The sequence below is a fragment of the Echinops telfairi genome, unplaced genomic scaffold, assembly GCF_000313985.2.
Source record: "Echinops telfairi isolate 266 unplaced genomic scaffold, ASM31398v2 ScPeMD7_41;HRSCAF=154, whole genome shotgun sequence".
NCBI lineage: Eukaryota > Metazoa > Chordata > Mammalia > Afrosoricida > Tenrecidae > Echinops > Echinops telfairi.
In genome coordinates this window covers 3,552,309-3,572,963 of record NW_022103939.1, presented here as the reverse complement: position 1 = coordinate 3,572,963, position 20,655 = coordinate 3,552,309, and the positions used below count along the sequence as shown (strand labels likewise).

Below are 20,655 nucleotides of genomic sequence, written 5' to 3'. Positions count from 1 at the left end.
GTCACCCTTCGGGCTTCCGTATACATGATCAGTGATTATTACATGGTGCTGAAGTCCCAGTAAAAAGAATACATGTGTCCAGGAACCAAAGGTTAGAAGCAGGAATAATCCTATTTACCATCATTTCCAAAGATACACCGAGGGTCCCCCAAACTCTTGGCTCTACAGACATGGAGCCCTGAAGGGGGCTCATTCTAGCCAAAGGATATAACAACGGGCCCACGGAACCACAAGGTATGATGCTGTCAGGATATTTTGAACGTTTGTGCAATGGGACTAGCAAGGGAAACGAGGAGCTACCACACTGGCAGGAGTAATTGATCTCAAGCTATGATAGGGAAGAATGTAAGTGGGAGACAAATAATTCACTTAGGGCCCCCCCCCCCCAATACTCCCTTGCCTCACTGTAACTATGAAAATAATCATGCAGCAGTCAAAAGTGAGACATATGTAATTAACAAGAGATATAATTAACACAGGAATGGACGTTTGGATTATTTCACTAGATGGGCCGCAATAGGATTGCTGAGGGTGAGAAGAATTCCAAATAGATAGTGGAAGAGGAGGAGGATCAACAATAGTTGTGGCTCTGAGACAAACTTCAGAGATGAGGCTTATCATAGCATCCTTCTTCTTCTAGTTTCCCCTGAGCAAGAGAACCCCACAGAACTATGGAGGAGCTGGCCTCAAATCTGTTTGAGAGGCACCTGTGCAGTACAAGAATGGATTGGGGTGGCTATCGGGACCCGTGCATCTAAGATCTGACTGTGGTGGGCACATTTGACTTATAGTCTCAGCTGCTTTGCTCTGAAACACACTGCATTTGTACCAAGATTCCACTTACCCTAAATTGCTTAATGAATGAGCACAATGGTGTTGATCAGGCTGTTTCCAAAGATATATACTGGAATCCACTCATGAGTATCTTTGGCTGAAGAACTCTCTATCAGCCTTGCTAAAATTTTCTAAGAAATGTACTAAAGCCTAAGATTTTCCTTCCTTCTTTATTATCTGATGGTTCTTCCAGTCACGAAGGAGCCCTCTCTGTTTTCTATTACAGCCACCTCCCACTCCCATACCCAATAATGGCACACCCATCATGGCATCTTCTTTAAGGATTCGCTTTAATGCAACCCAAAAAATAATTTTATGTTTAAATAAGCAAAATGTTTCATTTCATTCCCCGTGCCCTAGGTGTAATTAAGGTCATGGCAACAGAGAACCGCATCCTAAATCTTGAACCCAGAAAACCGTTGGGAAAGTATAGGCATAGGAATATAGAATTAATTGCTTCGTACTTGCAAGGATAAAACTTCTGGGAAGCTTTGGGTTGGTGGAGTAAACAGACCCAGAAATACTCATGGTTGTAGCTTCAGAAGAGATTATCGTTAGCCATTCGGCTAAATTTTAGTCATAAGATCCCCACCCTATGTAGTCGTCCCATCTTCCTTCAGTGTTTCTCAAGCATACCCTACCCTTCTCTCTACCCTGAACACAATCTCCTAGTAAATGTAAGCTGCTGATTTTACAGATATCACTTAAAAGAAAATTCTCAGCTTTAAGCTAAAGATTCAACATTAGAACATTTATAGGTAGTGATTTTTGGTCATCTTTAGCAATATAACAAGTTAAACTTTTATTTTATTCTTACCATAAGACAAGTAGCTTTCTATTCAGACTGTACCTCCATTCCAGGAGTGCAATTGAATATAGATTATGCATTAGAATTTTAGAGTGTCTTAGGTAGGGCCACACCCTCTTCCAGTCAAAGAGCTCACAGGTTAGGTGGGGAGGGGACACTCAGACCCAGATGGAATTCCTGACAACCTATATATTTTCTGAGGTTACGGTATCTCATATAGATGTAGTTTATGCTGGCTCAAAACGGTAGAGGACTTATTCCCAGAAGAACATCTTTCAGGCCCAGGGGGTTGCTGCTGGTAAGGTGGCTGGTTTATGTCAATTGATGAAAAAAAAGGCATTTGACAATATCCAACACCACTGTTGAGAAAAATGTTCAGCAAAACAGGGATATAAAAGAAATTCCAATCATAATTAAGTGTATCCATACTAAATCAATGGTAAATATTATTTTCAAGAGAACAAGACTGGTATCAGTTCCAGGACCCAGCAAAGATGTCCTTCATTACCACTCCTAGTCAATACTATTCTGGGAGTCCTACCGAGATAAGGAAAGAAAGCAAAGTAAAAGGCATCCAAATTGGCAAAGAAGTAAAATTCTATTTGCGATGATATGATCCTATATAAATAGAATATCCCAGAGATTCAACAAGGAAACTACTAGAACTAACAAAGATTCAGAAAAATAGCAGGGCACATGATCAACATACCTTAAAAAAAAAAAGGTCAGATTACTCTATGCTAGCATAGAGAATGCTGAAAAGGAAACCATGTTAACAATACCATTTTGGTGGTAGTTGATGTTTTTCTTAGATATTATTTATTATTTGCTGTAACTTCTCTCTCCTTCTCTACCTCTCCTCTCTCTCTTCTCCATAATTCCACCTGTCAGGATTTAGCAATCATATACACATGTCCTAGACACATCAGTACCCCTGAAATCCTACACACTGGATGTGGGCTACTACCCACTCCTGTACCATGCGATCAATGAGGCACAGTGACCACACCAGTCAAACCTTCTATCAACTGTGCTACAGAACAGTGAACAAAGAACTCCTTTCACATCAAGTGCATTGGAGACAAGTGGTGAGGTGGGAAGTACTTAAGAATACACCGACATACAATGTCTAGTTCAATACAAACATAATACTACTACCACAATGTTTTGGATACAACATGCAATTTTAGTTCAAACCTATACACAAAAGGGGTGTGGTGAAAACAGGTGACCAAAGCAGAGTCAGAAAACCTTACTGAGGAAGAAATAGCATTTGAACAGCCTGGTGGGGAATGTAAACAATGGTATTTAGGTGTTTTCAAGGATTAGAGGCAAAGATTAAAAAAGCTTCAGATGAAAAAAACAGCAGCAAACAAACCAAAAAAAGTCACATAATTCAGGAAGCCACTACAAAACCAAACTGACAAAATAAATTTTTTAAAAGAGAAGCTATATAAAATCAGCATATATAAATCTGGAAGAGTACAGTGAAAGGGCAACAGTGTGGAGTTGAACCATTTATGGACTAATATCAGACATATGGGATAATATCAGACTTACAGACAATCTGGATTGGGCTGGGATGTTTTCTCAACATACTATTGCTCTTTATATAAAACTCTCACTTACACATATGAGTGTCAATGAATTTGTTTCTCTAGTCAACCCGGTCTAACACAATGTGGAGAGGGCATCAATTGGTAGAAAACCTGCCCCACCCCTTTTTTAAAGATCATTTTATTGGTGGTTCTGACAGCTTTTATAATAATCCATACATCAGTTGTACCAAGCATATTTGTACATAGGTTGACATCACCATTTTCTAAACATTTACTTTCTATTAAGCCCTTGGTATCAGCTTCTCTTTTTTCCTTCCTTCTTCCACCCTCCCACCCTCGTGAACCCATAATAAACTATAAATTATTATTATTTTCATACCTTACACTGACCCATGTCTCCCTTTGCCCATGTTTCTGTTGTTCACCCCCCACAGAAGGGGGCAGGGGTTATGCATCGATCATTTCCATCGGTTCCCCACTTTTTCTCCCCCATACCTTCCCCCTACCCTCCTGATATTGATCGCTATTCCCATTTCTGTTCCTGAGTTTATCTGACCTGGATTTTATGTGTCATGAGCCCTTATCTGTCCCAGTGTACATGCTCCAGTCTAGCCAGAACTGAAGGGCAGGACTGGGGTCATGATAGTGCGGGGGGTGGGCGGATAGGGGTGGTGGTGAGGAAGGCTCAAAGAGCCAGAGGACTATTGTGTGTTTCATTGGTGCTACACTGCACCCTGGTTGACTCATCCCTCCCTTGTGACCCTTCTGTCAGGGGATGTCCTATTGTCTATAGATGGGTTTTGGGTCTCTGCTCAGAACTCCCCTCATTCTCAACAATATGTTTTTTGCTTTGGGTCTTCTGATGCCTGTTACCTGATCCTGTGGCCACCTCATGATCACACAGGCTAGTGTGCTTCTTCTATGTGGGCTTGTTGCTTCTCTGCTAGATGGCCACTTGTTTAGCTCCAATCCTTTAAGACCCCATATCTTTTGATAGCTGGGTACCACCAGCTTTCTTCACCACATTTGCTTATGCACCCATTTTGTCTTCAACCCTTCCCAACCCATAGTGTTGGGAGGGTTAGCATCACAGACTGCCAGGTTGTTAGAACAAAGTGTTCTTGCATTGAGGAAGAGATTGATCAGAGGCTCAAAGTCCATCCATTTCCTCAGTGTATTGCCATATAAATATATGTACATAGGCCAATACCTCTATTTTTATGAATTAATATATTTACATAAGTACACACTTATGTTTATACCTATATCCATAGCTTTGCTTCCTGGATCTATTCTGTTTCCTTTTACCTTCCTCTTGCATCACTATCATGCTTGCCTTTTTCTGCCTCTTAGTAATTTCTTTCAGCTAGATTGCTGTTGCTCCAACACCACCAGGATCTCTACATCCTCCTCCTCATTGCCGATTTTAATTCCCTCGTTGTTCCCTTGTCTATGGCAGTGTTTGTTCACTGCTGCCTTCCCCAGCCTCCTCCTCCTCCACCCAAATTCCTCCGAAATTGTTGGTCCCTTTGCTTCTCCTTGGGCTTGCTTCCCTTGCCTATCTTATATAGGTAGGCAAAACAACAATAACAGAGACAAAACAGAAAGAAAACAAAAGATTAAAGAAAAGGAGAAAACAAAAATGAAAAAGCCTGCATAATTCCAGGTCTGTCCACTGACCCTTATGACTATCTCCCCACCGGTTCTGAGGGTTCTGGGAACTGTTCCTCCTAGTCTGAAATCTATTTTTGGGGCTCATTGGGTGCTTTGTGGATTGGATTTTCTCCCTGTGCTGATCTCTTATGTTCCCTTCTTGGTTCACCCCACTGTCACAGTATGCTCCAGTGAGAGGACATCATGTCTTGAGATGTTGCCAGCCCTAAGGTCCTCTAAGTTCCTTAGCAGCTCCATGCAGGGATGTCATCCTCAAGGCTTTTGGTGTGCCAGTATGAGGCCTAGTCCTTCACTCTCTATTTTTCTTGTTTGATTTCACTTTTCATATATGCATTAATCGCTATCAAACTTCCTCTGATAACTGCTTTTGCTGTATCCCATAGGTTTGGGTATGTTGTATTCTCATTCTCATTAATTTCTAGGAACTTCGTATTTTCCTCTCTAATCTGGGTCAGTACCCATTCATGTTGCAGAAGATAGTTATTCATCCTCCAATTGTTTGCCCTTATTTTTCTGGTCATCATTTTATTTATCTCCAGCTTTATGGTGTGGTGGTCTGAGAGGGATGTCTGAGTGATCTCAATGTGTTTAAACTTACTCAGGCTTGACTTGTGTCCCAGCATGTGGTTTATTTTAGAAAATGAGCCATGTGCAATTGAAATGAATGTGAATATTTTTGCATTTGGATAGAGAGTTCTAGAGGTTCAGTTATGTTTTCTGAGCCAGACTGCTGACTGTTTTCTTTTAATGGGCGAGTTCAGGGCATTGACATTCAGAGTTATTACCACCATCAGTGGATTCATTGCTGCCTTTTCATACCTTTTGTGTTGGGTGTTTTCCTATCTCCCTTCATTTCAGTGTGCTGTGTTTATTTGTGGGGGCTTCATTCTTGCCTTCTTTCCCCCCTGAGGCAATGTTATCTTGGTAGTTGTTTTCAGCATGTTGACTTCTGGTTGGAGTTGTGCTGTATGGTGGTCTCTTGCTTGTGTTTGGTGGTTGTTGGTCTTCTGACTACAGTGAGTCATCAAGGATTTTCCACAGGGTTGGGTGTCTTGTGGTGTATTCTTTGAGTTTTCCTTGTCCTGGAAGACTCTTACTTCACTGTCTGTCTTAATAGATAGTTTGGGAGGGTGGAGGATTCTCAGGTTGGCATTTTTTTCTTTCAGATGTTTTGGAAGATGTTACTCCACTCTTGCCTCCTCTTCATGGTATCTGCTTATAGGTCTGAATATATTGTTACCTGAGCACCATTGCATGTGACTGCCTTTTTTTCCCTTGCTGCTCTTAAGATTTTCTCTTTTTCCTGGAAGTTGGATAATTTAGCTATTATGTATCATGGTAAATTCTTTTTTTTTTTTTCTTGTTGCTCTTAAGATTTTCTCTTTTTCCTGGAAGTTGGATAATTTAGCTATTATGTATCATGGTAAATTCTTCCTGTGGTTTAGTCTAATTGGTGTCATCTCTGCTTCCTGTATGAATATTGTATCAAATTCATTAAGGTGGGGATATTTGCTTCCAGGAATTCTCTCCCCACTTTAGCTGTCGACTTCTTCGTGTGTCTTGTTCTGGTAGACCAATTATTTGAATATTGTTCCTATTCATAGCATCTGTCATTGTTCTCAGGTTTTCTTCTGCCTCTTTGATTTTCTTCTGTGACTGTCTTTCCTGTTTGTGGAAGTTGGCTGGAGATCACTGGTACGATTCTTTGCCTATTCTAGTCTGTTGGTGTGGTCTGTGATCTTGTGTTTTGCTTCTTTAGTTCTTGCATTTCTCTTTGATGAATGGATTTTACCCCCTCTCTCGTGAACTTCATCTCCTGTATCATTCCTTCCTTATTCTGTGTTGCTTCCCTCATATCCTGTATTACTCCAGGCATCATTCAGAAGATTTCTTTTAGTGGCAGGTCAACATCTGCTTCTTCTATGCGAGTCATTAGGTTTAGGTCTCCCTCTGCTGTTGTGTTTTGTTTTACTTGTGTTCTTGTGGTATTGAGGTAGGTTACTGTCTGCATGTAATTTTGGAGAAACCATATTCCTGTGAGACTGAGGGGCCCTAAAATCTTTCTCTGTGAGGCTGGTAAGAGTGGTTTTAGGGACCACCTGTGGCCTACCATGGTGGTGGGTCAGACTACTGTGTAGACAAGGTGCCACGGCAACTTAGTGGCTGACTGGTGGTGGTGGAGACCTCAGAAGGTGGGCTGAGGCTGGAGACTGTAAGGATGTCACTGGGCTGGGTTGGGGCAGACCTGAAATGTTGGCACAGGTCTGGTCTGGACTGTCTGGCCACAGTTTACAATTTTAAAAAAAGACTTTCTGTGGAGCCTAAAACTGGTAGAGCCAGTTTCTGGCTTGGACTATGGCCTTCAGCTCCCTTTGGCTTTTCCTATTTTGTTATGTTAAAATCCTAGGCTGTGCTCTGGGGGTCTGAGTTCTGCTTTCTTGTTATGTTAATGCTATGTTAATGGACCAGGTTTCTGGTGGCTTGCATTTAAAGTTACAGAAAGGAACACAGCCTGGGATTGAAAGCGTTTTCATTTTATTATTTTAATAATGGGCTTGTGAAGTGCCCTGGTCTTTGGGCTGTGCCACACTGTTGGCAACTGTGTGGAGAAACTAGAACCATCATACACTGCTGGTGAGACTGTAAAATGGTGCAACCTTTGGAGAAAATGATATAATACTTCCTTGAAATTTTGAGATAGAACAATTCCTCTTTATTAAATAACTTCAGTATCTTTTCCCTTCTCACATGAGAAGGAAAAAATATTACATGATAATCAGTTGAGAAAAATGATCCCATGATTTTCAGTGTTAAAATAAACATAATCTAGAGAAAAACAGTTGACATAAATGTATTTGGTCAGCTCATAGTGGTTGTTTGGACAAATAATGTAATTATCCTTGATATTCTTAGAAATAATTAGTTTGAATTCTGAGTTTCCCATTAGTTTTGGCTGTGACAACATTGTTTTCTTTTGTATGAAACTCATTAGTATTGGTCACTAAATTTTTTGCCAACTGTCAGACACATTTTTATGCAGGCCACATGACCAGTTCTGGCCAATGTTGTGCGCAGAAGTGACGCCTGATGCCTCTAAGTCATGTCAATTTCTAATAAAAATCCCTCCAGTGCTCTCGGTTCTCTTTGCCACTAAAGGTCTGATATTGTGACTCGTGTGTTAGCCTGGACATTGGAGTGAGAATGACAATGTAGAAAAAGAGCCTCAGCCATAAGAAGAATACAAAGAAAATCTTTGTTTCAAGCCATGGGGAGTTTGGAGTACAGGCAGATCCTGGGTTAGGAATGAGATCAGTTCTTAATTGTGTTTGTAAAGAATTTGTAGGTAATTTGGATGAGGTGCATATAGTTTTAAATTTAGTCTTGCTTTAGTGTAAGAGAGGAGCCCTGGTGATGTAGTGGATTAGTAGTTGGGCAGCAAGGTCAAAGGTTTGAAACCATCAGCCACTCTGGGAGAAAGATGAGGCTTTCTACTCCTCTAAAAAATTACAGCCTAGGAAACCCATGGGGTAGTTCTACTCTGTCTAGAGAGTAGCCATGAGTCAGAATCGACTCAATGGCAGTTAATTTTGTGCAAGAAAAATGATTGAATCCTCTTTAGTGATTCAAAAGTTGCACATGCACAAGTGAAGGTGATTATGATGACTGGTTTGTTGTTAGTAAGGGCTGGTTCAATCCTTTAAAAGTGAGGGCAAATTTACATGACATTAATAGGCAAATAGAAGTTGCTCCTAAAGCAGGTGTCTGTAACCTGGGGACTCCCTTGGGTTTATAACCACAATATAATATAGGCTGTTCTAAGTAATATGTGTTGGGAAGAAAAGGACTGTCAACCAGTGTACCAGCTGTCAGCAGGGAATTTATTTTAAAATGTCATGAACATAATCACAAATTTATTAATTGGATTATTGGGAGTGGAATAAGTAGGGCCAAACATTCATTCCTTAATTGTTAAACCCATAGATTCCATCCGATTGGGGAAGAGTACTTTTAACTTTCAAAACTCATATGTATATAAGAGAGAGTTTTATATAAAAGGTAAGTGTACATTAAGAAAGCATCCCAAGCCAGTCCAACCCAAGCCAATAAGTCCAACATTAGCCCATATGTCTGACACAGATGTACAATGTTCTCCTTAAGCTCACAAAACACACGCAATAATGCCGAATGCAGGAGGAAAGCCAAATCAGTGAGCATGTAAGCATCTTAACACTAGAAGGGGTTTCCACATGGCTTCTCCAGCACCCAGGGCTGCATCAGGGTAGGTCCATGTGGCTTCTCCTCAAGGATGTCTCGCAGGAAGTGAGCCTTGCCAGCTGAGGCAAAGAACTAGGTAAGGCAGCTGAACACTAGTCTGACCATCAGAGAACAAGAGACCAGAGAACAAGAAAGGCAAGGCTCGCTGAGCCATTTATCTCTCCTCCCTTCAGTTAATCCTACATATGTTTATCGGCCTGGTTGGCACAATAAACCTTAACTCTCACAGGATTATATATGAATTCTGTAGGAAATCAACATATCTTCTGAAGTTTTATTCCCAAATTCCTAGGGACTTGGGGGGTAGGTGAAGGGAATAAATTCGCCATCTTTCCATAATGGTAGTATGAACCCTTTTATTGTGGTTACCATGCTCATAAGGATCGTTTTCTTTATGCAAACATAAAGTAAGTAGGAATATAATTGCAAAGTATAATTAATATTTTCATTTTGCTGTTGAGTTGATTCTGACTCCTAACAACAGGATGGAGCAGAATTGTCCCATAGGCTTTCCTTGACTGTAATATTTACGGGAGCAGATAGGTTGTCTGTCCCATGATGTGGCTGGTGGATTTTCAAGGCTGACCTTTTGGCTAGCAGCCCAGCAATTCACTACTGCACTGCTAGCACTTCTCCAGTGAATACTGGGGATAAATAAAGACATACAAACCCCAGATAAGAACATAAATATAGATAAGTACAACGAGAAAGAAATAAACACACAAATCCATAAACGGATGATACAACAAACATTTCACTGTCTCAATATTTAATCTCATTATTCAGACACACATAAGTCAAAACCACTATCCAATTTAAAATATGAGCAGCAGATAAATTTAGGAAAAAAGTGAATGCTCATTGAAATTTTTTTTTTAAGCTTTTGAAGGTTTTTCTTTTTCTTTTTTTTTAAATCGTTTTATTAGGGGCTCATACGACTCTTATCACAATCCACACATACATCAATTGTGTAAAGCACATTTGTACATTCATTGCCCTCATCATTCTCAAAACATTTGCTCTCCACTTAAGCCCCTGGCATCAGGCCCTGTTTCCCCCCTCCCTCCTCCCTTATAAGCCCTTGATAATTTATAAATTATTATTTTGTCATATTTGTTTTTTAACAAAAACAATTGTATTCCAAAAATTGTTAACTTTCTAATCATGGAAACCATAAAGAAGGATGCATGGAGGGAGCTAGAAGTAATAGATCCTCATGGCAGAAAGCCATATACCTCAGGTAATTGATGTGTCCTATCTGAACGATAACCTCAAGAGTCTCATTAAACTGACAGAGCTCTAAGGAGATTATTCTGCTGCTTGGACAATTCTGGTGCATTTTTTCATGATAAACATACATTTTCATGTGGATTTTTGTAGGCTTTCTGTAGGTGGTATTGAGTCTGCCCCTTCAAAGCATAAAGTGAAATTCTTCCCTTGGAGGGTGCTGATATGAGCACAGGAGCCTAATGACAACCCTGTTGTTTTAGGTGCCCTTGAGTTGACTTGTCATATCTTTATGGACGTAGCTCGTCAGGTCTTTTTCCTGTGGCTTGGTGGGTTCGAACTGATAACCTTCTGGTTAGTAGCTGAGCTGTTGGGATATTAGGGCTTCTTCATAAAAACTAGCTCAAGCTAAAAGCGTTGTGAGATTAGAATAAGAGGTTGTATTAATACTTACTTGAATGCATAAAGGTGTGCACACATAAACACATCTACACATATAAACCTGATACTTGCTTTTATGCTTAGGCGGCACATCCAAATAAAGTTTTTGCCTAGTGGTTGTATGAAAGAGCCCTGGTGGTATAGTGGTTACGTGTTGGGAGTTTGAAACCACCAGCAGTTCCATGGGAGAGAGACTGGGCTTTCTACGCTTGCAACAGTTATAGTCTCAGAGACCTATAGCAGGTTGCTATGAGTCAGCATTGGTTTGATGACAGTGAGGTTTTTTTTTTTTTTTTTGAGTGGTTGCTCACTTAGTATCTGAGACCCAGCAACATAATCATTTCTGAGATTTCAGTGCTTGCATGCAGGCTGTCCCAGATTGCCACTGTTGCCTAACATGGGCACTAGTGGACATCTTTCTTTCATAGTTCCACTTTCTTCAACTGTCCAATACATGTCCTAGACCAGTTTGAGGGATGGATTTCTGTTTCTGAAAAGACTATAAACCTGATCCAACAGGCACGACATTAGTTTGTAAATATGTATCTATATGTCGCCTTACCAACTACATTACCAGCCTCTAAATTTTGTTGGCTGTGTTCTAGGACTTAATGCCACCATCCTAATTCTTGCAGCAACGATCAGTAATGGTTGGTTAATAATGGTCTATAATACTCTAAACCCATTGCTTCTATTATGCTGCTTGGAAAAAAAACTGTAAGTGAATGCCGACTTATAGTGACCTTATGGGACAGAGTTGAACTGTCCCGTAGGGTGTCTGTCCAAGGCTCTAAATCTGTACAGAAGCAGACCGCTACATCCTTTTTCCACAGTCATCGATTTGTTTTATACTGCTGCCCTCCCTCTCAGCAGCTGAATCTTACATCACTGCATCAACAGCACTCCTATGCTGTGCAATCTCACTGCTATCAAGTCAATTTCCACCCACAGAGATCCTATCTAGGGTTTCTGAGGCTGTAAATCTATTTAAAACAGTTTAATTGACATATAATTCACATATACAATTCAATAGTTCGATCACATCGAGGAGTTGTACAATCATCACCACAATCCATTTTAGAATATTTGCCTGATCAGTCTCCTGAGAGTGACTAGTGGGTTTGAACTGATGACCTTGTGGTTAGCAGTTCAACGTTTAACCATTATTATCATCAAGGCTCCTTATGGTCTATAATGATGAGCCTTAAATGTTGCTGTGCATATAATTCATCTGGGAGGTCTTATTAAAATGCAAAATCTGATTAAGTAGATCTGGGAAAGAACTTAAATTTCTAGATACTTTAACAAGCTCCCAGGTGATATTTACACTACAGGTGTGGGAATATTTTGAATAAAAATAAGATAACTCACTGCTATCAAGTGTATTCTGACTCATAGTGATCCTACAGAATAACAAGGCAAATCAGGATAATTTTCAAAGCACACAAAATTTTAATTATCTTCAGAAACTACATATAGTATTCTGTTTGTAGCAAAGATCCTTTTGATAAATAATCATGATGAATGGTTATTGAACACTTACTTTATGCTAGGCAATATGATACTCTTCCATGTTGCACTCTTATTTCTTAAAGTAAACCAGAAAATGTATTACAAAATATTTTCAATCTACAAATGAGGAAACTGAGGTTTTGTAGGGGCTGGTTAAAAGATAAAGGATCCTTTTGTTTAAATGACACGTTGTTATAATACTTTTACTTTACAAACTGAGAGGATATGTTAACCAATAATGTCTGGCAAGTGGAGAATAGATCAAATACTCAGTCTGAAAATCTGTTATTGGGTAGGCTGGCTACCACTAAAAATGGACAGCCTCCAATGGGTGGGGAATGAAAAGAAATACATCTCCAATGTATACATGATTCCAGGCAAACATATCCTTAAATACTACAAAAAAGGATTTTTTGTAATGCTTCATCTCAGTAGCTAATGATTCTCATGTGAAATTACTTACAGATTTATAAATAAGCACAAGTAAGACCATGCTTATCTTGATTATTAATCTGCTCCTGTCTTCTGAAATATCTCAGCAATATTTGGGGCAGAAGACTTTTAGGAACTGAAAGTCCTACATCAAATAGTGTATGTAATCTTAATAAATCTGCTTGACATATGTGTTCCTGAAGCTAGACTTTCATCTGTTTTTAAATGTTTCATCCTCCCCCTTGGGCTAAATAGGTCCCCAAACTTATTTGACCTATTGCCCCCTTCACAGGAAAAAAAAAATTACTCAGCATCCTCCTGGCAACTCAGTTTTTGTGCTGTAGCCTGTCATCCAGAAGAAAGTGTAAACATCTGCCTTCGCAACCCCTCTGGATTGTTTCAGTCCTCCCCTCCCCCCAGGGGTGGGATGCCTACTTTGGGAAACACTGGGCTAAATTATAGTGTAGTGAGAGGGGAAGAGACTGGATTTGGACATTTTTCCTGAAAGTTAAAAAGCCAGGTCAATATTTATGTGTGTTTTGTTGTTTTATGTTTGTTGTATGTGTTTTTAGCCTTAAAATGTTGACCACATGTCAACATGGCCCTTTTATCCACAATTTATAATCCACATAGTAGAGTGCTTGGCATAGTCAGTAAAACGGAGGTATTCTTTTTCAGCCCCGAATCCATGTGAGCAATGATATCTCTTGTTCCATGCCCTCTTCAAAATCCAGCTTGAATTTCTGACAGTTCCTCATAGATGTACAATCATTTAAAAATTACCTTCAGCAAAATTTTACTTGTATGTGATTTTAATGTTATTGTTTGCTAATGTACACAAACATATTAGTTGACCTATTTTCACAGTAGGCAAAAATTTGGATATTATCTAATGAGTTGGTCAGTAGGTGACTTTCACATTTTTTGGCATAGATGATTGAACAGTTACAGTACTGCATGCATTTATTGAAATGCATTTCAATTGATCACTAATTCCTGGAGATTTTTCTTTTGCTAACATCTTCAATCTAATTTGGATTCTTTTCCTTCAATCCATCAGTCCTTGATCATATACTACTTCTTGAAGTGGTTGACTGTAGACCAAATATTTTGATAAAGTGACTCTATGTATTGCTTCCACTTTCCATGCTTCCTGCATCATTCAATATATTGCTCATTGATAAAATTTCAACTCAAGGCTTGAATTTTTTCTTTAATTCTTCCAGTTTGAGAAATTCTGAGCATGTTCTTCCCTTTTAAATCTTAATTCTTGGTCTCTGCACATTTTATTAGACTCTCACTTTGCTTTCTCAAGTCACTCATTGAAATAAAAAAATTAATCATTTTATTGGGAGCTCTTAAAGATATCGTAACATTTAATAATTCAATCACATCAAGCAGTACTATACAATTGCCACCACAATCAGTTTCAAAACATTTTTCTTCTTGAACTCCTGCATATCAATTCCAGCCACCTATTCCCCCATCCTCCTAAATTCCTGTAATCTCAGGGAACCATTACTCCTGTTACTGTTTCTGAAGGGTTATCTATCTTGGCTTTCATGTACCTACTGACCTTAAATATACATCCAGCTTTTAAACTCAATCATTTTCCCCCATTCCTTTAGCTACCCTATGTTCAAAATAAATCTTCAAATTATTTTCTGATATTCATTTTGATATTTTATTTTCCTTTTAATGATTGCTTGCTTTCTTTGCTGTGATGTCCCTGATACTGTTCCACTATTCATCTGGTCATTAGTGTTTAGTGCATAATATGTATTCCTGAGACAATCTTTTAATTCAGATTGTATATATTCAAGGGAATATTTGGTCTCTCATGGATTTGCTTGAATTTTCTTCAGCTTCCACTTGCATTTGCATATGAACAATTGAAGTTTGTTCTGCAATTGTCCCCCAGCCTTGTTCTGACTGATGATATTTAACATCTTTCCATAGATGTAGTCAATTTGATTTCTGTGTATTAACCTGGTCAGTTCCATTAACATTCATGGTTTATGTTGTTAACAAAAGATATTTGCAATGAATAAGTTGTTGGACTTGCAAAATTCTAACCCATGATTTCAAGTGTTGTTTCTATCACTAAAGATGTATTTTCCAACTACTGATTCTTCTGTATTCAACTTTCACATTCCAATCACCAGTGATTATCAATGGATATTTATTGCATTTTTGATCAATTTCAGAATGCAGAAGCTGGTAAAACTTTAATCTCCTCACCTTTTGCATTAATAGTTGATGTGGAAATTTGAAAAATTGAATTAAATGATATTTCTTGTAAGCATATAGATATTATTTTATCACGGATAGCATTCTATTTCATGATAGAACTTAAAATGCTCATTTTGATGATTAATGATATGGAAATGCTTTTCAATTTGTGATTCCTAGCATAGTTGATTGTATAAGTGTCAAAATGGCCACTACTAATCCATTCACGTTCACTAATGCCTGAGATATTGATCTTTATGCACTTAATTCATTTTCAATATTCAAATTTTCTAGATTCATGCTTTGTACATTCCATGCTATTATTAATGGATGTTTGCAGTTATTTTTCTCATTTTGAGTTATGCCACATGACAAATGAAAGTCTCAGAACTTTGCTCAAACCCCGTCGTTCAGGTTGACTCTACTTTGAGAAGACTACTCTTTCCCAGTTGTAATTCGATTGCTTTCCAACATGAAGTGCTCATATTCTGGCAGTATATCAGACAAGGTTCCACTGACATTGTAAGGGCTTCATTAGTAAATTTTTGTTTAAGAAATGTATCTTTACGTCATTCTTCTTCGTCTGGAAGCTCCACTGAAATCCGTTCTCCATGGATAACCTTCCGGTATTTGAAATACTGGTGGTATATCTTCCAACATCATAGCAACACAAAAGCCACCACAGTATAACCAAGTGATAGAGTGGTGTCCAGTAGATTCTGAGCCTGAGCAATTGAACTTAAAGCCACCAGTCACTAGGTATGTCCTGTCAGGCTGAGGAGAGCACAGAATCCCTCTCAGATATGCAACTGCCGCTCTTGTACCATTCACATCACTAGCAACTGCACGTTTCCACTGAAGATTTGAGGAACTGAGAACATTTAGCATTTCTCTTGATTTTTCATATTTCTATATCCATTGTCATTAAAACAAGGAACTTTATATTCTGCCTGTTGGATTTTTGCTTTCAGCTTCATTCCTATCCCATGATGATGTCCTGTTAAGTCATAACCTTTAAAAATATTACTAATTGAGAGGTAATACATATATCATATCATTCCTTAGTCCAATAATGTCAAGCAGAATTGTGGAATTGTTACCGCAATCAGTTTCCATTCTTTTTCTTCCTGGACTCCTTGACATCGTTCCCTTTTATCTCCCACCCCCCACCCGCCCCCACCTCCGCTCCCCAACTGTACCCACCTCCTCCTGAAACCCTTGTTCTACTAAAATGTGGCCATATGTTCTCTTCTTGCCTAATTTTAATTTTTTAAACTTTCTTTCAAGTGTCCTGCACCCTTGTCTGGTTTATTCTTTATTTCTCTACTCAGGAAATACTTTTGTCTTTTATAATTTTCTGTTAAAGCCTATGCCCTTTCCATAATTTGCAAAGGTTAACTCCTGCTGAACTGGCTTTCACTACATCCCCTTTCCCTTTTTTTGTTCAAATAGTGGCACTTAGTATCTTTTCTTAAGAAATATTTAATAAGTGAAGCCTGCTGGTCTTCAGGCAAAATGAGAAACTGAACTGTGAAGTGGACTTTGAGAGATTTGCTATCAGTGCCGCTAGTTCTACAACAAAGCATAAATTAATTATGGCTGCTCTAACTCGAATCCTGACTCTCTGGCCGATTAGCTTTTTGATTGTCTATGTACTGATGCTCCATCTGTAAAATATAGAATGGGACTTATAAAGGCTGTGAGAATTTAGAGATAACTTGGAAAGAAACTTAGCAGGGTACCCAAGAGAACTTTCATCGATCTAACTAATATTGGGCTCCCCCCCCCCCAAGCACGCTATGGACTTAATTATAATTCTACATGTGTTCTGAGGACTTGAAAAAACAAAAGACTTTTCATCCATTAACCATCTGCGTTGCAGGAGGCCCCAGGGGCTGGGACAAAGAGAACAGCCAGTCTCGGGAGCAATTACAATCTCTAGCTTCTTGGCAGAGACCAAAGGAAACCGGGGTGTCTAGGGAAAGGGCAGGAAGATGGAGAATCTAATGAGGAAGAGGCTTCACAGTGGGAGGGATTTGAAAATGACAATACTCTTCTCCTTGGGTCTTTGTTGCTCATCTTCGACACCAAGTCAACCTATCTTCTACTCCTTCTGGAGGGTTCTGTATAAATCCTACTTTCTTTTGAGTGAAAGGAATGTGAACTGCCAGGCATAGATGCATCAGAAACAGTTGAATAAAGAAAACTTCGGAGATGTAGGTAAATGCCATGGAGATTGAGTGTCAGGCTAGTGGAGTCTCAAGCAAGGGTCACCAAGAAAGGAGAATATAAACTCCTATCTCACAGTAAAATCTTGGTCAGGTCTGGTGGGTTTTGCTGACAAGACATTCCTTTGAAAATAAAAGAAGTGGGATCTGGGAGAAGGACATGCAATACATTTTTATTTACTTTGATTCAAAGCCGGTGTTTATCTTTAGGATGGTGGGGAGCCAGCTTTCAGGGTCTGAGGAGGGGTAGGAGAAACAAACAAACAAACAAACAAACAAACAAACAAACAGCAGTAAGGCTGACTGTGAGTATGTTTGGCTGGGGGAAAGGAGACTCTCAGGAGCACAGAGTTATCATCATTGTAAACAGAAAGGCTCTATTCAAAGTAGTTATGCATTAGTGCATTTACCTTTGAGACATTTTAATTTAGATTATGTATCCATTCCCATACAAATCCTAGGGCTAGTAAAGCTACTTTTTTCTGTTTGTCTTCAGTAATTGATGTTCCAGGCCTCCGTGTAAATGTGTCTGCAAGGGTGAAGGTAGAGTCAAGTACTGGGTTGGGAATGGGTCTTAGGAAAGCGTGGGCAGAGCACGTTAAAGAGCTGTGTACCTCAACTATCAGGAAGCAGGAAGGCTGCATGTTGATCTGGGTAGTGGCTATAACTTACATATATTAATTATAAAAATGGATTAAACTATAGAGCTGAGATCTGTGTTTTCCCCTCTATAAACAAAGAGTTTGCTTAGAACAACGTAGATTCTGATCGCATCCATTACAGTAATTTTAAAGTCTCTTGTCATAAAAATTAACTGTGGCTACTTTCAGCGACCTTAATGACCTCAATTATTCGTAAGGCTCATAATATTGCTTTACTATTATTGCCAGCTTTTAAAAAAATTCGTGCAGAAACACATTCAGGTAAGTAGAATGGCTGGCTTAGATTTGTGCATTTTACACGATGTATGCTATATTTCAAGAAAAATATTTTTAACAATTAACTGAAAAAGGAGGAAGGGGGCAGTAATGTTACATGTTAAGAGGCCATGTAAACTAATGAAGTCATTGAATTAGCAATATCATTAATGGGGATCACTGTTGATCTTAACAAGAAAAGTTCCAGTACGAATAGATTGAACAGTGAACAAAAAGAAAGGGGGATTTATGCAGGGCAGCTAGAAGGAAGATTCTAGATCAGAGATGAATGAGGAGACATTCTGGTGCCTCCAGTTCTTCTGCTCCTAAGCACTGATATGTACCCTTAATTTCGACGTCTAGAAGACATACAGTGGTATTAAGAATATTCTAAATTTATTTTTCACTCTTCACCATTGTCCTCATTAAAAATCTTTCCTGTGTACTTTGCATGATCATCAAAGATGTTTCGCATAGTGATATTACTAGCAAGGTTTTTCTAAGTTGACTGTAACGCAGAGCTCACCAACTTACTATCCAGTAAGTTCCATGCTAGTCTTTCTCATATTGAGTGTTTTGTTCTTTCAGTAAAGACCAGTTTGCAACCATGCCTCAATCATTTTACTTAGTTTGAGATGAGTTTAATTGTCACTTAAAGATTCCAAGTTTACTTCCTTTTTACTTTTTTTTAAAGCCACTCAAATCACTAGGTTTGAAGTAAAAGGAATATGGAGTTTTGTTTTTCTTCTTTAAGGAACATACTATATATATTTAATAGCCCATCTCAAGAAATGAAATCAACAATATCCTACTAAACCCTCCATTGGAAAAAAAGAATTTGGCTTTTTAGATTCCCACTGAGGCTGCTCTTGGTGCCTAGGCATAGAGTCAATTAGTGGTAGGATTTTCCAGGAAGCAAACAGAAGGGACAGACATATGTCATACGGTTAGGGCTGAGCAGCAAGGAAACGTTGTGATTAGTGGTTGGCTAACAGAGAACACATCTATTGCAGCTGGGACTCTCAGGCCTGAATTCCATCAATCTGATTTGCCTAATTATTCAGAGAGGGATCCGAACTTTGACCAGAAGTTAAAAAGGGGTAAGTGAAGGCAGTATCCAAAGGTAAGGATAAAGGACCTCTTCAAACTGGAAGGCCCCTTTGAAGGATTCAGGAAGTGGAACCTAAGGGCAGGCTTGTCTTAAGGCTTCCTTGTAAGATAAACATCCTCTCCGCCCAGACACTTAGGAAACAGCTCTTGAGTTATATATAACTACTGTGAAACCAATACAAGTTGGTGTGATGATCGCTCAGGCTAAAGTTTTTATAGATGTAACATTAGGGCGGTAAAGATTTGAGGAAAGAGTGGATCAATTCTATTTGCTATGGTCTGAGCCATCCTTGGGACCTTGATTTTAGATTCAGTGGCTGGTGATCTTTCCCAGGAACTGAAATAATCTGCTAGTCATATTCAAACGTTCTAACAGAACTCAAATCATTCTAACAGAATGATTGAGGAGCCAGAGACAGTCTTTCATTTTCCAATTTTTAATGCCGAATGCTTAAAAATTGTTTAATGAAACAAAGAATCTGGCTGTGTGCAGCCATGAGGACATCCTCAGCAACGGATCATGGGAAAACAAAAGCTTCACACATGCAGAGGTGAACTTTCAAATATTTGCCCTAGCACCACACTGACACGAATATGCTCTTTGGAGTGATATAAAATGACAGGCTTAGGTAGGAAAGTCTAACTTTTTATTAGGTAGATTTTATTGATCACCTATGTGCTAAGCTAAGCACTTTCACAGTTTTCACTTAAATCTAAAAAAATATCCTTATGTAGTGGGGACTACTATTCCCATCGTACCAATCAGCAAATTAAGGGTTAGATAACTTACGTAACTTGACCCAAGTACACATCTAGCAAGTGACAATGTAAGATTTTTGGTCTAGAAAGTATGAATCTAGAACAAATCCTCTTAGCCACTTTGCTATTCTGCCTCTTTATGACGTGGGACCACCAACAAATTTTGAGTGGGATATAAAGACATAAGTAGGATTTCTATGCTGTATTTTAAGGAAAGAAAAGCTAGCTTGTCCTTAAAGTTGTTCATCCAATATTCCTAAGATTGAGTGAAATCATTAGAAGGGTTCTTCAGGTATTGTCAGATGGCTAGGGAACTGTGCACAGCTTGAATAATCACAAAAATCCATTGGAGAGTGTATCTAAAAAGTAGCCCCTAAGTTTTATTTGTAGTTAGTTAATCTATCACTTAAGCCTAGCTCAATAGAAAATATTGAAATGTTGAAAAGGTAGAAATAATGAATGGAAATCATCCATCCCCCGGATGAAAGAAGCTAAAGAGACATCACATGGGGGGGGAATGGTAGTTCAGGGCTGACCCATTCTATTACATACTATATGATTTGGTAACATCGGAGTTGGGCAGAAGATGGGTAAGTGCAAACATGAACCAAAATTAATGCCTAGCTATATAGAATATTAGATGTTTC

The 20,655-nt window shown here is 38.9% G+C and overlaps 1 non-coding gene across 1 annotated transcript; it reads right to left on the bottom strand.

Moving 5' to 3' along the window:
* Positions 1 to 18,034: 18,034 nt before the first annotated feature.
* On the bottom strand, positions 18,035 to 18,165 carry LOC115869722. The gene has a single exon (XR_004046345.1). It is a non-coding gene; the product is annotated as a small nucleolar RNA SNORA33 (small nucleolar RNA).
* Positions 18,166 to 20,655: the final 2,490 nt, after the last annotated feature.